The sequence below is a fragment of the Varroa destructor genome, unplaced genomic scaffold (assembly GCF_002443255.2).
Source record: "Varroa destructor unplaced genomic scaffold, Vdes_3.0 BEIS01000007.1, whole genome shotgun sequence".
NCBI classification, from domain to species: domain Eukaryota; kingdom Metazoa; phylum Arthropoda; class Arachnida; order Mesostigmata; family Varroidae; genus Varroa; species Varroa destructor.
Genome location: NW_019211460.1, coordinates 16,525,262 through 16,537,212, shown reverse-complemented (window position 1 = coordinate 16,537,212; position 11,951 = coordinate 16,525,262). Strand labels below are relative to the sequence as shown.

Sequence of the window (11,951 nt, the reverse complement as noted above, 5' to 3'; positions counted from 1 at the left end):
CAGAGGCAGATGGTAGAAATAACAATAACGATGATAGAGGAAGTAGCTATCCTCTGGTTCGTCTATGGTATATTCTGTAAACAGTCACACGAAACGCCGGCAACCATAGGACGCCTGCCGTCTACGTACCTACATATTGATGTCGACTGCATGCATAGGATAGCTGCTAGTCTACTACGAATAACAGAAACAAGTTCTTCTATTCCTTTTTGAAGTTAGTTCCAAGGGTAAAATAGAGACAACAGTTGCAGATTAGGTAAAACTAGCTGGGTCGCTCTGGACTCGTTGCAGAGCAGGTATGCTAAAAGACCTGTCGAATGCGGAGCGGCGAATGGACGGATTTCGGAATGGTCAAAGTGTCACGTCCGTGTCGAGCTCATAAAGTCCTACTGCTGCTTCTGCCGGTCCTGCGTCTGCTCGAGTTGCCCCTAGAACTACACGACGATCACGGCCGGCGCCCGAAGCCTATATCCCGGATGTCTGTTCCCCCTTACTCTCAATCTGTCCAGCCTGCCGTATCGTGCCCCTTTCTTGCTGCCTCCTCTTTGCCCCTGGCGAGCACTAACGTTCCCTTACACTCGAACTCCGTCCGCCGGGCAACGGTAGCAGGCGAAATCATTAGGGTAAGTCACGCACGACATGAAGCCCTCACATGATGCCATGGCCTTGGGCCTTGGTAAGCCAGACCTGGCGTAAGGTCTCGAGACGAGAGTCGACAGCTGTGGGGTTTCGAAAACTTAAGCGATACGATGTTTGGCCAAGTGCACAACTAGACGTGGCATTATATGGTCGCTTAATAACCGCAGCCAATATCAGTTATGATGGCAGAGGAGTATTTCCTGCTTTCTAATGTACAGACTTAATGTTTGATCAAACGATTTTACAGGATCATCTCGTCAATCGACTTTGATGGTACAGTCAGCTTAAATCCAGCTGTAACGATGTATGCGGAAAAAAATAAGCATCGCACCCGATATTAATACCACACAAATCAAACTAGAGGGCGACAGAGACTGTTGCACGAGCCTAAACTAAATCAGTCCTATGTTCGAAAATACTGGTACATTAGTGGCATTCGTCCGGTTAATAGGGAAAACTAGGACATCAACCCGATCCATTTTTGAGTCCTAAACATTTCGTTGGGACCGAGCCACTCTAATATACATCGTTCATTATATCTTCTGCATCATGCAGATGTTCATTTTAGACATTATATACATATCACTTGCTTTTTTCAGGTCGCCCATGTTGCCATTGTAAAAAAAACTGTCATAATAATCTAGGTTACAAATGTACAGTATACAGCGAAATGGCACGCATGAATTTGACGTCTCCGTGAATTTTTTTCAATATGAACCCACTGCAGCAAAAGTTACCTGAATTTAATTTGGGTTAGTCAAATTTGACCCATACCTTAATTAGGATCGTTTCGTAGTACACGTGACAGTCTCCCGACAGCTGTCACGAAGTAGTCTCTTATTGTACAAATAAGCAAGTTTAAAATACAATGCCGTTTCCTTATCATCTCATATTATCAAGTTTGTACAAAGAAGAAATGCGTTGTTTGTTTATAGGGGAACCGTGCCGTATTACTACTCTTGATCAGAATGTATTTGTTTGATGAAAATTGTAAATTGCCAATCCTATATCCGATTGCGTTCACAAAGTATATAATAAATTATCACACAATGGCTGACTCATCGACGTAATGTTTAGCTAAAAGCCTGCCTGATTCGTTTCGTAACTAGACAGCGCCCCACCGCCCTGATTCTATCTCTTTAATAATCATTTTTTTTTCGCACATCTCTGTCATAAACAACGCTCGTCGTTCATAAAAAAACGATAATAGGAAAAATGTGGTACTCTAAGTGTAGGGCAAACACACACTTGCCAGTTGTTTTTTTTAATGACACCGTGATTTGGACGGCCATAAAAGTCTCGCATTGTGCTAATGGGACTATTAGTGTTGTTCAATAACCCAACAAAATCGTGTCAACTTGAAATAAATGGCCCAAGTTACAATTTCGTGATCACATATAGTGTTTCCCTCCTATAAACTGAAAATATTGTTGTTATGCTGCGGTTGCTTGAAACGACTTCGTTTAATTAGCGAAAAAACGAATCTTATAGATGAAATGTTGCTGTTTTTGGCCGTACGTCCTTTGACACGTAGCTAAACTAATTGGAAAAGCAGAGCTAGTATCGATGCAGTGATGGCTGAAAACGCCTTTACATCAAAAAGTTGCTAAGCCATATACCACATGACACTGAAAGGTATAATTAAATTCTAGTTAATAATTAACCATATAAAAGAGTGCTCGAAAATGGAAAATATTAAAGGAGAAATCAGGCCATCATAAAAATTCCGCAAAACAAAACGTAATATTTTTCTTCATGTAAAATGAGTTGTTTTTTTTTTCTAGCACAATTTGCACAACGATCAAGAACGCGAAAAAATCGATGCAGAAATTAACATTAACAGCGGTAAAATAGGTCAACACCTAACTTTGGCAACACATGGATTCACAAACTCATAGAGAGATGTTTCGACTGCCGCTTCTTTTACTGCCATTAAACGTTGCTTCACACAACTAGCCAGTTATCTCACAATCAACGAATTTTGTTTATGCCCGGTTTATTAAATAGACATCGTGTCTATGCTCCTTCACGAGCGTCGGAAATTACGGAATGGTGGAAATTCGTTTCCTTTAGTACATATATCAAAATTGGCAAATCACCTAACTATATGAGGAATGAAGAACCAAATGTTACAGAGTGTACAGGCGGATGAAAACTTTTAGTCATTTATTTATCATCATCAGTCATTTATTCTATTATCATTTAGTCACTGTGTATCGTAGTGCGTTCACTTTTGCTAATTTAACAATTTGAAGATAAACGACTTTAGCTAAATGATACATACCGTTCTATATGTATATACAAACCTATATATATATATATATATATATATATATATATATATATATATAGGAATATACAAACCTATACTGATTCATTTCATTCGAGACTGCGAAATGGGCCTTTATAAATAACGGCTTTCTGTTAGCTCGTTTGCTTTTTTAATCGGATGATGATGATTATGCTCCTATGATCATTCTTCAAGCTAAAATTTTACTAAATCACGAAACCAACTAGTGCTAAAATATAACAAGTCAAGGAATACTTCTCTGAGGGTTTGTGAAAGTTTGTCTACGGTTAATTGTTTCCTGCATCAAATGTCATTCATTGATACGACCATATTTGGTATAGGCCAGCGGATGACGGTTTTGGTATACATTCAAACACTAGTTCGATTGTGGGCTGGAATGAATGGGCTCGTTATGATGTCGGGTGACAAAGCCCGATTTCCCGATCGAAGAAAGTGAAGACAGCTATGCATTCAGCGATATGAAAAGGCAAATTAATGGAGGCTCTCGTCAACGAAGCCGCTGTGCTCGAACATTTACAGTAGGTAAGCTCCTCGCAGTCAATCGGCTCGCATCTCCTATAACTAAACTATCGAGGCGGGTCATATTCCGTCCTCTGTGACATAGAAATCAGATGCAGGTATAACATTAGCAACAATAGACCTGCTTCCTTTTAATGCGGATCTACCCTTTAACGGTATGTGCGCGACCTTTTCGGCTTGAGTAGCAAACTCGAAGCTCATTGCTTCGAATACTTAATTGCCGAACATAAAGGACGTCCCTGATAGCGATTCAAGCGTAGCAGGCTACACACGGTTTGTTTATCTATCGGCGATTCAGCAATTCATTTCTGTGGAGGCTAATCAAGTTCAGATTTTTGTTGCGAAGCACAGCAGGAGAGCAAAGGTTTCTGTATGGCCGTCAGTGGTTTTCTAGATCGGTATTTAAACGTACAGACATTTTATTTCGTACTGGAGGCCAGCGGTCTGAAAGAACAGCTAACGACTTAACTAGAGGAGGTAAAATTCAAGGAATTTATTTATATAAGAGTCAAGAAGGCGTTGCAATCAGACAATAATGGGGTTGATTTTTTTGCCACTTTGAAACGTATTCAATTAGTGATCAAAGCGGACATGCAATATGTTGACAATCAAACAATTTTAGAAGAGTAAAGGCCAAAGGGAACAGGAATAATTACGAAAAATTAATTTAACAGCCGCCACTACTTTCACTGGCTATTGCCTAATCAAGACGAATTTTTCACGGGAAATAAATGTTCTTCTAATTGTAAGAGAGATACTATGAATAATCGCCTATTAAGTGATATACGAGACCATTTTTCCGTTTTAATATAACAATCAAATTCTAAATAAAATATTTTCCACAGTACCTTTTTGGAATTTCTAGAGCAGCTGGAGCGCCGTATCACTGTCTCTATCAATGAAAAAGGGAATTCTAAACCTTTACGTCTGGAACGGCGTTAGAATTAAACCAGACATCTGGCCTTTAGACTGAACATAGAGTTCTATCAAACTGAACAATAGCAAGTATGGTTAAGTTGAAAGCTATAAAGTTTTGCCTCACCTAGAAGAACGGCTGTTTTTTGACGGTACGATTTTTGCGGGCCCACAGCTATAACGAGTAAAGTGCCACTTCAGCTGACGTAGATTCTGCTGTGAACAAAGAAAAAAACGAAGTATAAGGTTGCTAATAGTACCTTTTGGTATTCCACTTAACCGTTTATATTAGCCATAGATATTAATAGCCGCTGAGGCTACCCTCCCTCGTTTATTTATTTGGATCAGAATAAACATTTAAAGATAACTGCAAACAGTCATGGGCAATATCATCAGCTTGAATGCGACGCTATACTATAAACCTTGAGAGTTATTGCGCCATTTGAATGCAGTTTTTTTTTTGGTAAACCTCCATTTGATTTGATTTCATAGCGCAACGGCGACTCACCCGTCGTTAGGATATTTAAGAATGGCAGTCTTGAGAAAAAAAACCATACACCATTAACAAGTGTGGATACTTGAAAATCTCAACAGTAAACCTGAATCTGTAAATTCAAATCGACCCTCAATGAAAAACTGATTACTATACAGTAGTACTGTATATTTTACTGGCTCAGCGTATTTTTACCGAGTCTGCTTGTAAATCCCCTGACAAAGATGCAGATATATGCGTTGACTGCAGTTTGGGACTATCAACTAGATGGTACATTGTAATTATAATTCCTTTTATCTATATGCTAACGGCTCTCGCTCGATTAAAAAAAAATCAATGGTCATATGCCGTAATCAAGAACAGAAAGAGGAGTCCTTGCGGATCCATCAACTTTGCTTCTCCCATTTAAACAGGTACCGCTGAATTGCCTAACAAGTAGCCATCGGCCAGTTATAATATAGCTCAACTTTTACATAGAAGAACCGTAGATGAACTCCGTAAAATCTAGAAGGAACAACCCGACTTGTAACCATCTCCTAAATAAGAACAGTGGCAAGGACCAGACTTCGTCCTAACGCGGTCGATATGTACTCGTTCAAATGAGCTAGGAGTTGACAGCTTCGCACATAGCAAAGCCCTAAAATGACTTAGCTGAGATCAACAGTTCATCCATATTATGAGCTGTTAAAATGTAAAGCACATGATCCACAGCGCTGGACTAGCGATTTATCCTACCGGCTGCTGTACCGTAACGTAATGCAAAAGGACTTATTCGACGTGGCTCGTGGTCCTTGTACGTTGTTAACTTACTATTAGATAAAAGCTTGGTTTTTGTCCTCTGATACGAATCAACTTAGAGAAGGATTACGCTGTAATGAGATCATCAGTTACTTCTATGAGAAATACATCTCATGTTAATGTCAGGCAAATGAGCTAAACCCTAATGTGGGATACGTGAACTTTCTTGCTATACATGACCCTTATCAGGGAAAACTGGAAGCAAAACAAGCCTATGAAAGTATTTAGGAATACTCTATGATTTGAAAGCTAGCTCTATAGAAGTTTCATTTTGGAAATTAGAGTCAGTTAAAAGGTACTGAAATAGTAGCTGTTCTATTAGACAGTATATAGCATTGCGATTAAATAATTTTCACAGCTGAAGAGCAACAATACAAGAAAAAGCTTAATTAGCTGAAGAATAGTCGAAATGCGGAGCTTTTTTTCTATCACGTTGCAGCCTCTAAGTAACTATATAGATAATATATATGAGAGATAGTGAATATTTTGTTATAAAAAGAAAGCTTCCCATAAGATGATTGTTCCTGATATTAGCGAAGGGGTATGTGGGCTGGAGCCTATGTTGTGCGAAGGACTTTTTTGGCCCATGCCAAGAACGTAACGAAACCCCAGCAGGGGGTTACTGGGGTATTGTTCAATAAAAAGTGCTTCAAATCGACGCTGTTTAAGGGGTGTTCTGCAAGCTTTAAAACTCCCTAGAGATTGTTGACCGGAAACATGCCCTAGTAGCTCCACCGATCGCTGACCTTCATAGAAACTAAATGGATCATAGGGAACTATTGTATGTTATAGAGTTTTAGTCGCGAATTTCGAAAAGCGTGCTGTATCTACACACAAAAATAACATTTTGTAAGGATATGAGCAAGATATCTGGTCGGATGTGGCCACGCCACCGTTGACGCTGCTAACCATCTGAAGCTTTGACGGAACAGTATTTACAATCGAGCAAACGTCTATATTACGTGTCATCCTACCGATAAGACCAATACTAGCTACGGAATTTTTCTCGTGTTACGTGTTATTGAAGAAAACCACGCGAATGGTACAAAAAAAAAAAACGTAAATTCTGTACTGTAATTTATAATGACCGTTTTTAATCGTGGTGTTAATTTAACCGTATGAGGCATGAAAGTATCCTGCTGAGAGACTTAAACTACTATCTTTTGATTTTACAGCCCGAAACTTAGCTTTCTGAGCGACAAAGCAGGTTAACAAGATATGGTCCGTATGAATGCACGGGGCGTATTTTTTACTACTACAAGTCTTTATCAGCAGATCCAATTGACACTGATGAAAAGTGTTGATTTCGCTATGTCGCGTATTGCCAACATTTTGTGCAATATAAAAAAATGTTCAGTAGAATAATGAATAGCTTACTTAAGTGAGTGCGTGTGGTTTTAGCGATAAAACTCTGCATTATTTCGAAAATTTCCTCGATGGCCGATAATGTTTAAAATATTTTCTGTCTTTTTTCTAATAGTCTTACATGATCTGCAAATCCAGTGGGCAATGTCGGAGATGCCTGTTCGAGTTACAATCGAAAAACAAATTATTTCTTTGAGAAGATATTAAAACACCATTGTACATTTTTGGTGACCCACAGGAAAATTAGGTTAGATTAAAACACGAGCTAAACTAACTTCGAAAACTCTCAACTTTTCAATTTCGGCCAATTCCGTAACGGTGTACAGTCACCTAGGATGAAATAGTCAGGACAAGTATTCCACTACCAACTCTCCTACCGCTACAGCTAAAGGTACTACTAATAACCACGCGCGCGGACTGGGCTAAAGAGGGAAAGCCGAAGGAAAATGGGAAAGGAAAAGCGACTTCTACTACTTCTAACTCACTTTCGTGCCCTCTGTTGCTGCCGTCGTCCAACTCAATGACACCGTCCAGTCCCAACGAGCGTAAAAATGTCGCCTCGATCCTCACCTCTTTCAAGTTGTCGCGCATTGACCCAAGTTGCGTTGTTGCGTCAGCCGATCGTGCAGTAGAAGATCGTATCTCTATAAGACTCTCCTCTATGCGCTGTTTTGGTTTTGTTGTGTTTTCGCTTTACAAAGTGTCCAATTTGTAACCTGCGCATCGAAGAATCTCACTGTCTTGCCCGATGTGGCTGTGTAACAGCGCGATCGACGTTAATGCCGCCCTCTAACTTGACCACTGCAGACAGTTGTCAACTCCAAAGCTGCGACAGGTTCCTCTATGTTGTTACCCCAAGACGCTTCAATCACTAGAACAGGCAGTGCTTCAGAGTTCTCGAAAATTGCTAAAGAATGGGAGCAGGCAGCGGCGTCGTGGTGCATTTTAGCAACTTTGGCCTTGGCCTAAAATACAACTACTCTGTGCTCAGGACACTAACGCGAGCGTAGTGAAGAAAAAGAATGTGACGCTATTAAAAGCGACTTACGGCATGAGCAAGGATTAGTCTTAGACGCTCCCTTGGTCGTTCGTTTGAAAACCTCTAATTCGAGGCGAGGCGGCACTGAGTAACAGAGAGATGGACGAGGAGGCGTACGGCGCCATAGAGGATGGCCAAAGAAAGTGAGTAGATCGACTTTAGATTTAAAGGAAGCCTTCTTTGCCATTCTTGCTACTGTGACCGTTGTTTAGATCTCGTGCTCCTAACGGTGTCTAGCTGGCCTGCGTGGCTCACTCGCATGATGCAAGTGTAAGCGTTACTTGGCGCCCGCAGGCCAAAACCAGTGGCAGCGGCCCACGTTGTTACTTTCGCCGCTTCGGCAATTTTTTCGCTTCGCCGACGAACAACTGGTCACCACCATCAGCGGTCGTATTGGCGACGCCCTGTTCTCCCTCTGTAACAATGGAGGCGCCGTCTGCTGCTAAATTCTATAGGCTGTCATTGACAGCCACGGGGCGGCCCCATGGTCACGCGCAGAGAAGCCTATACAGCCAGACAGGCAAAACGACGTCTTCCAGTTATACCAGCTGCGCAGCTACGCGGTTCCTCAACAGCACAACCGCCTGATTGCGGCCGAGGCGTGTTCAAGCAGGGCTAGATCTACTAGTTGTAACAGCGCGGGCAGAGTAGCTGCTGCTATTACATAGAAGAGAAGAAAAAAAATACATACATGGAAGAGGAAAGAGGCCGTGAGACGAAAGACAAGCAGCAATAGCTTCGATAATGGCGTTCTATATACTAGCATTATGCAGATGGCCTACGAAAAAACGATCGACAAAGGGGAATAGTGCACTAGCTGAATAAGTATTTCTGGGGTCGGCCATTTATGTAGTGGCATGCTCATGTTGACCAATGAGAAATAGTTATAATAAGAACGAAAGAGAAGGTCATCGACAGAGTGAGCATGCGTACATGTGTTCTAAACACTGGATAAAGTATTAGTCGCTTTTACTATATATACACAATCGATACAAGGATGTATGGTACATCCGGTTGTTGGAAGCTACTGGTTGCGCCCATCGGTTATGAACTTTATTTATTTAAATCATCTGGTCGATTTTTTATGTAGGAACGTCAATACTTCTACGGAATAACTTTCATTGCCACGTAGAGTATCACTATGATTCAAAATTAACTTAGAAATTATACGAAACTACTGCAAGGCGGCTGAAGTGCCAACACTGTTACGGTTTTTTTCTACTAGGTATTTTAGAAATATTAATTATCAACATAATATAGATTAATTAGCAGAACCTTTGTTCTTTCGGTTTCAAATGTGATTTAGATGTTTTTTTTAAACGTTATTTATATGAAATGCATCGTAAACTGTGTTTAAGTTACTTTCGATTTCTAATACGTAGTATCAGTACTACGCTGATCTGATTGATGTCCCTAAGAGCTAACTTTTTATACGTCCAATGTGCATGTGATGTTCATTGAAATTGGTTTTTGGGGTTTCAGCGATTTACTATTTTTCAACATCATCAAAAAATGGCTTTTTCTAAAAGACTCTCAACGACGCTTAAATGATACCGCGGAGTGCGACTCCGTAGCGCCATGTTCAATATAGTGAGACGTGGTTTAAACTAAGCGCGTTTCCAATTTTTACTTTGCTCACATACGATTTCCTCTATAAACTTTATGTTAGAGTTTATACATGGTTCAAATACACCTCGCATTCTCCAATTTGAAACATCTCGAAGAGACCGAACACTCCGTTACCAATTGTCAATTGTCGAAGAACAGCTTCATATTTACCCTATTTTATGGCAATATGGTACTATCCAAATGGCTTCATGATTGATCGTGAGCTTGCCACTTGGTATGACCGCGACGGCAATATTTGACGCACGCGCGATTCCCTATGGCACTCATTTTCATGCACCGCCCTCGACGACAATGGGGTAATGATGGGAAAAGAAACATGGCTGATACGAGCGTGCAGCTCATATATTGAACAATTTATACTGTTTCTGAGATTGAGCTGTCCGCTGTCAATCAAACCTTGTACATGCTAGAGGAAAGTAAAATAATCCCATGCAAACACAGAATTTCATTTTCCATGCTTTACTTTAATATTAGGGTAAATGGACTCTAACGACGAAATCCAACTGTATAACTGGATAATAGAAGAGCGCCATGCTAAATAAACTATCTATGTATATATGGTTACCAAACAATATCATACATTGGGACCTCCGAGCATTTTTTCTAATCGGAACGTTTTATTTAGTCAACAAACATAAACAATATATTCAGGCCGAACTAGATGTCAGCACAGGCAAAGCAATGGTCCCATTCGAACTTGCCACCCTGTAAGTAACTTGCGGAACACCAGTTTTGTAAAGTCGACCCAGTTTTATAAAGTGACGGCAAGATTTACGCATGTACATATAAAATGTGTGTCTCTTAATTACGAACGTACGTTAATTTCTTTGTATGGATAGTTAATGCTATTGAAGCAGTTATAGTAAAAATAGTAGTAAAAAATCATAGCCATATTAACTCTAACTGTTAGCGCACAATTTACCTTCGTCTTGTGAAGAACTTTACGCTTTCGGATTACTGCTTAATACAAATACCAATTATTGAGCCCGAATTATGTATAGACAAATTACTGTAGCTTATCAAAAATATACGATTTCAAAACGGAACCAAGAAAAACGTCGCAAAAATCAATATACTATACGTCTAGCTGCTATGTTGAGCTCATTTACTTTTACAAACAACAGAAAACAGCCGAAAGTTATTTAGATCTACGCAGCGCATCTAGGACAGCGTTATATGGCTAAGGCTCCATTCTGAACAGTTATTTACGTAAAGAGGTTAGGCAAATACGGCGATTGTTGAACGTGTTCTGGAGATATCGAAATGTTAAACTTTTCTTTTATCCTGATATACTTCAGTTCCTCATTCTAACCAAAAACTTAAAATTGTCGTCACGATCTTAATGGACGTCGGGCATGCTGCGGAGCCAGACATCATCATAAAAACGAAAGGCCGGCAAAACTTCCAGAATAAAATAAATTAAAAATACTTTGCCCCGCTTTAGCTAATACATCCCTCTAACTATTACTAACTAGCTTCTTGTTGAGTTGAGTTCGTTTGCTGCTTTTTATGTTAGAATCTACGAATCGTTCGGCCGTAGGCAAGGTGGGAGCTTTATCGAAACGTTTGTCGGTGATGTTAATCGAGATCGGAGAAGTAGGTATTTAAGTCGTTTCGACGACCACTCATAGAGGTACGTGATTATATATTTCAACCATGAGCTTCTCTTGAGCGAAGTTATGTCGGTCGTTATCAAAAGTGCTAGATTAAGCTAAAGCTCTTAACAGGGTCGCTAGCTCTGGCCAAGCGTTTAATTACTTGTTTTATATATACTTATATTATACTAATTAATTAATTAAGTTAACGACAGTTAACGACTGCTAGCTTGGCTGACTTAGGTTACAAAGGCTTTTATCAATATAGCACCAGTCTTCCATCAACTGTGTAGTCCTTCATAAAAAATATATATATATATATATATATATATAAGTAAAGCATTCAATATTAATATAAATAGTCAATAAAGTACTGAGATAATATGTACCAACTCGTGTTCTCTAGTTGCTATTTCTGTTTCTGCAACGGACAGAACAATCTGTTCCTGATAAGTACGATGATATTATTAGGAAATGGATTCGAATAAATGCATCTGCAGCGATTACGACCAATAGTAATGGTTTAAGTACCTTTTTTTCAGTTTTCCTTGCATTTAGATAAATTTTTTCAGTTTATTGCAGTTTCATGTTTAATATTCGAGAAATTATTAAGGACGTAAGAAAACTAGGACAAAGCAAATGAAACGG

At 39.7% G+C, this 11,951-nt stretch overlaps 1 long non-coding RNA gene across 4 annotated transcripts in view; it reads right to left on the bottom strand.

The window, feature by feature from the left end:
• Positions 1-2,818: 2,818 nt before the first annotated feature.
• Positions 2,819-11,951, bottom strand: part of LOC147754382 (uncharacterized) — a 28,715-nt gene continuing 19,582 nt past the window's right edge. Inside the window, exons 4-5 of one of the 4 annotated variants that reach the window (XR_015317113.1) lie at positions 4,512-4,600; positions 2,819-3,543 (exon numbers count right to left, since the gene is read on the bottom strand). This is a non-coding gene — a long non-coding RNA (uncharacterized LOC147754382). The remainder of the gene's footprint in view (positions 3,544-4,511; positions 4,601-11,951) is intronic. The other 3 variants (XR_015317114.1, XR_015317115.1, XR_015317112.1) reach the window with 3 other exon arrangements.